Here is a 6,389-nt window from a genome sequence, read left to right on the forward strand (position 1 = left end):
ACTGTGATTTCGAGACCCTGTGCCCATTTACCAGAGGCCAGCTCGCCCCAGGCTGGTAAATTCAGTGTGAAGGCAGCCCTGAGCAGCAGGGTTTGTAAGGAGATCCCAGACAGATGCTCAGTAAATCAGGGGACTCACATGATCCCATAAATCAGGATCCTGATTAGGGTCAGAGGCTGCACGTGCTGCACAAAGCGGTGCCCAGCACCGTGGGAGGACAGCCAGAATTTCTCTCCATGGCAAATTATAAATTACTGGAATGTGCAAAGCCCTTGTCTCAGAGGATGAATAAAATTCCTCCTGGTCTTTTAGGGATTCTGCTCCCACCTGGAATTCTGTCTCTAGGGGAGGCAGAAAAGAAGTCACTGCTTCTCCAAACACATCCGTGAATGGCATCACAGACATATTTTATGAAAAATCCTTTTGCCAGGATCTTTTCTCCTGAGAAGCTGAGAAGTTTCAGCTTCTCCATGTTTTGCTGCTTTGGAATGTGATCTGGAGAATTGTTCACCCAGCATGTGAAATTGTTTTTACTTGATGACCAATGACAGCCACCTGTGTCGAGGCTGTGAGCAGTCACAAGACTTTATTATTATTTCTTTCCTTCCTAGCCTTCTGATGAAATCCTTTCTTCTATTATTTTAGTATAATTTTAATATATCATTTTCTTCTAATATAACATATAAAATAAAATAATAAATCAGCCTTCTGAAACATGGAGTCAAGATTCTCATCTCTCCCCTCGTCCTGTGAACACCACCACAGGATGTCACCCACTGGAAGGCACAGCTTGGGCACCAGCTCATCCCAGGAGAGCCCTGGATGTTGATATTCCAGTGGAAAAGGGAATATGTGATTTATGTGATAAGGAAATATGTGATTTTCACAAACCATTGAGGAAATTCTGATTTATTGATGCACAGGGTGCCCCTTAAGCCAGGCTCCATGGGCTACCTCAGAATCAGGAATGTGCTGCCTGTCTATAAATATTTGTATAAAATATCTAAATAAAAATAAATGTAATATATGTATAAATAAATTTTAACAGAAAATAAATAAATATCTTTAATATCCTAATATCTTTATTTTCCTGTTTGTTTTCTTGTTCATTTCCTGCTTCCTCCGACAGGAAGAGCTGCAGTTCCCAGTATTTAATTCTGGGCAGGTTAAATCCCTTTGGTGTAATTTCATTATCTTCCCCAGGTACGTGGAGCATGGAGTTAATGGGATCAGAGCTGTTCTGGCTTAGCCAGGCACAAAAAATGAGAGGAAAATCAACTAAAAAGGTGAATTGGCTGTGGCTGAGCACAAAAGTGATGCAAACAGCCTCTTAATTAGCTACAAGGATAATGAAATCACTTGGGCAGGGAAGCATGGACATGTGCAATTCTGGGAATTTTTGTGATGGAAAAGACCTCAAATCCCACCCAGTCCCACCCCATCCATGGCAGGGACACCTTCACTGTCCCAGGTGGCTCCAAGTCCTGTCCTTGGGCACTTCCATGGATCCAGGGGCTGCTCTGGGCACCCTGTGCCAGGGCCTGCCCACCCTCACTGGCAGGAATTTCTCCTCCTTTAAACCCTGCCACCCTGATTTTTTAAGTTTTTTTTCTAACCTTCTGATGTTTATATTCTTGTAAGGAACTTTCTCACACGCTTGATGTAAATAACTCATTGGTTTGCGTTCTTTTATGGAGGAGGAGAAATTTGGTTTGTGCAGTGTCGTTGGAGGGGTGGCACTGTCACCCTGCAAATCTGTAAATGTTGGAGTCAGAATTAAACTTCCCTCTTTTTTGTCTTAGAAAATTCTATGTCTGTGTTTTTCTGTTTTGTGTCCTAAAGTGACAAAACCCAGCTTTAAACTGAAAGTTTCAGGCTCAGCCCTCCCCTTCAGGCAGAAGCAGTGCAGCCCCACTTCAAAATTTCATTTCACTGCATAACATTTCATTTCACTTCATTTAGTTTCAAAAAATCATTTCACTTCATTTAATTCCAGAAAATTTCATTCCATTCCATTGCATGCAATTTCATTTCACTTCATTTCACTCACTTAATTCCAGAAAATTTCATTTAATTCCAAGGAATTACATTTCACTTCGTTCCATGCGGTTTCATTCCATTTCGTGAAATAGAATGGCACTTAAAATTTTATTTTCTTTCACTCCCCAAAATTTCATTTCATTTCATGAAATTGCTTTTCATTTCATTTAATACCATGAAACAAAATGAAATTTCCTGTCAGGAAATGAAATTTTGAAATTCCATTTCATGTCATTCCACCAAATTTCCATGCATTTAACTTCATTCCAAGAAGTGAAATGAAATTTCCTTTCATGAAATGGAATTTCCTTTTATTTCATTGCATTGCACAAAAATTCATTTCATATCATTCCATGAAATTTTATTTTAATTTGTTTTGTTCCATTCCATGAAATTTCTTGTGACCTCCAACACTGTTCCTTGAACAACATCCACACAAATTTCAAGGAAAAGGAAAGGTGGAGGAATTCTCCAAAAGTTCTCATCACCAAATCCAGGAGCAACCAAGCCCTCCAGCACTTTCCAGCAGAAATTCAAAGATTTCTCTTAAAAATAAAGGTGATTTTTGTGGGGTTTTTTTTTTCAATATTTAGTTTTAAAATCAAATTGTTCATGAACAGTTTGTGCTTCCTTGTCCTGGATTTTCAAACCCTGTCCCCAGCTCTTCATGGGGTCAGGTTTCAAGGATGCCTCATCTAGAGCATAAAGTTTAAAATCTTTATTTTAAAATCATCTTCAAAACATCTGCAAGTGCCCAGGAACCATAAATAATTCTGAATAAGACTGGGAAATACCTGGAAAATGAGGAATTTTGGGCAAAACCCATTGCTGACAGCATTTCAAACCTTGAGCAGAGTCAGCTCTGTGGAATGGTGAATTTCAGGTGCATTTTTAGTAATTATTTTTTTTACACTGCATTTTGAAGAATCAGCTGCCAATAGCAATAATTTCCTTTTCCATAATTCACAAAGTGGCTAATTTAAAAAGCAAAAATATTGTGAATAATTTCAGCCCACGGGCTCAGCGGGATCTTGTGATGCAGAGTGAATTTAATTAATTCTTTATTTTTGTAAAACAAACACTTTCCTCAATGCCAGCCCTGTGTGGGTCTTGTAGGACCTGAAAATCAGATTTTGCTCTGCTCAATTTCAGCTGCTCTGCCTGGATGGGTGGGATTAGGAGCAGAAATTTGTTTTTCCAGAGGTAACAGAGCTCAGAGTTCAGCCGGAGATCCAAGACAGGGAACATTTTCCAAACCATTTTTTTCATAGAATGCTTTTGGACAATTACAAATAAACAATATTTCAATTTAATTTAGCAAGTTGGCTGTGGGAACTTGCTACAGATGGAGCCCAAAGTTGCTTTTTCTGAAGTATAAAATGAAGTTTTGCCCTTTGCTGAGTGCTTCATGAAGTCACATGTGGGATCTGACATGACAAGGACACGGCACAGGAGCAGAGCAGGGAATTCAGGATATCACAGAGGCACCTCAGAGCATCAGGGGAAGGAAACAAAGGGGGGAAATTACCCCCAAAATATTTTGGATTATAAAAGGTTATAAGATTATGAAATTGGTTATTAAAACTACTTTTTTTTAATAAATATATAATAATATATTATATATATATTATTTTGACATATATATAATATTTTGATATAGTATAATATGTAATATATATTATGTATAATGTGTTATGTATAATGTATTGTTATCTAATATATATTACATATTACATATTACATATTACATATTACATATTACATATTACATATTACATATTACATATTACACATTACATATTACATTACATATATAATGTATATATATACATTATATATGTAATATATTGCATATATATTGTAATATATAATAAAAATATTATATCTATTAAACACTAAATATTATTTCATGTATTACATATTATACATAATATATTATACATTATATGTTATAAGTTATATGTTATATATAATAATAATACATTAGATGTAATACAATAGATATTATATTATATTATATTATATTATATTATATTATATTATATTATATTATATTATTATTATTACATTACATTACATTACATTACATTACATTACATTAATCATATCAAATCATATCGTATCATATTATTAGAAAATAGCTATATAAAATATATAAATAAAAATGAATGTAATATATGTATAAATAAAAAATATAAGAAAATAAATGAATTAAAATGAAAATAAAAATGAAAAAAATTTAAATTTAATAAACAAATAAAATAAGTAAAATATTATTGTTGTTTATAATATATATTATATAATTATACACATAATTTTTTATATATATATATATATTTAAAAAACCAAAATCCTTAGTTATAAAAACTAAGACCTGCTGCCCTTCCACACCTCCTGGATCCCCTCATGGCTGGGAGGGCTCTGCCTGACCCAGCAGTGACACTGGCTGGAAAACCTGGAAATTGCAGAAATTTCCTTGCTCGCGGCCAGAGACAGAACTGCAGGAGTCGAGGGCTCCAATTCCCAGTGATTATTTGTGGTTTTTTCTAACATTATAGTAAATATTTGGAATATCCAAGGAGTATTTCCTTTTCCAAGGCTAAAGCATCACAGGGCTGTTCCATCCTGTCTCATTTCTGCCATCCACTGAACCTTTCCTGTTGAATTTCTCCCCAAAAACCCCAAAAGCAGCTCAGGAATTTTGTCAGGTAGCAGAAACCACGAGCTCAAATATGTTCTGGAAGCACACTCCAGGCAGAATTCCCTCTGCAAATTCCAGCTCTAAAATAATAAATACTGACCCTGCAATTATGGAAGGGAGGGAGGAGAATGATGATTCTACCTCAATCAGGAGGGCTGAAAGATATAAAAAATTATTCTGCGTACACCTGAGCAATTTCCTAATTACAGAACCAGGAACTGAAGTCACAATTTATCCTGATTTCCAGATTTTGCAGCCTTCTGTAGCATGTTTTCAGATGCTTGGTTTATATATATATTAAAAAATTAATATCAGCATATTTCTAGATTTCAATCTTGGTCTGAAATATCACCTCTGAGTCCCTGATCAATTCACTGATGCTTGTCCCCTATACATTACCTCACATTTTAAAAACAAAATGTTTTGGTTTTAAACATTTTAAAACAAACATTTTAAAATTCTGTCCCCTGTAGTTTACCTCACATCCCCTTTCTAAAAACCCTTCATTCCATCCCTTAAAGGTTTTATCCCTCAAATTTTCCCTACTTATCCCCTAATGACCTCAATTTTAACCCCCAAAATATCACCTATCAATCTCCTCAATTTCACATCAAAGTTTTCATTTTCTCCAGCTGAAATGACTCGGATTTTATCCCTAAAAATGTTCATTTTATCCCCAAAATGTTCATTTTATCCCCTAAAATCGGCAATAAACGGGACACCCCGCCCACTTGCAGTACCGAGGTTTCGCCACCGGTCGGCAGCACTGATCAAAGAAAGCCACTGCGCATGCGCCGCTTCCCTCTGTTCCATCCCACATTTAATTACGAGTGGAACGGGGATTCGGCTTTTGGGGAGGATTTTGGTGGATTTACGGGGGTTTTTTTGTTCGTTTTTTGTTCGGTTCGAAGGGGTTTTGTGGGGTTTTATGGGGTTTTTTCGGTTGTAGTACCACTGAGTCAAGGGGGGCTGCAGTTCCTCATATTCACCACGTGGTGGCAGCAGCGACTGAAGTAAAGCCCCCGTCCCGGACTTATTTTTCTTACTTTTTATTATTTTAATTTATAAATACTGAAGTCATATTTGCCCTTTCAAACCCTACGGTTTTATAGAGAGAGCTTTCTTATGTGCTAAAATCCTGTATATCAGACAGCAGACACGGTTTTTGTTTTAAAAACACTTTTTACCTATATTAATTTTGTCAATATGTAAATATACATATGTATGTGTGTGTGTCTGTGTATATGTATATATATATTTATTTATTTTTATTAAAATATTTTTAAATATATATGTATTTGTCAATATATAAATATATAAATATTATATATTATATATAATTATATCTATAATATCTGTAAATATATATTATATAATATATAATTATTTCTATGATATGTACAATTACATCTATTCTATTTTATTATGTATATAATTATACCTATGATCTATATAACAGATATAGACATAATTATATTTTCCATAGCATTTATATGAGATATATATCATATATATAATTACATATTTCTCAATACATAAAATTTGTATTTTTATATAATATATTTATTTTATAAATATATCTATTTTGTCAATATATAAAATATATATAAATGTATAAAGATGAGGAACTTTAAAAGTTTTTGTATTT

This window comes from Zonotrichia leucophrys, chromosome 4, assembly GCF_028769735.1.
Source record: "Zonotrichia leucophrys gambelii isolate GWCS_2022_RI chromosome 4, RI_Zleu_2.0, whole genome shotgun sequence".
Classification (NCBI taxonomy): domain Eukaryota; kingdom Metazoa; phylum Chordata; class Aves; order Passeriformes; family Passerellidae; genus Zonotrichia; species Zonotrichia leucophrys.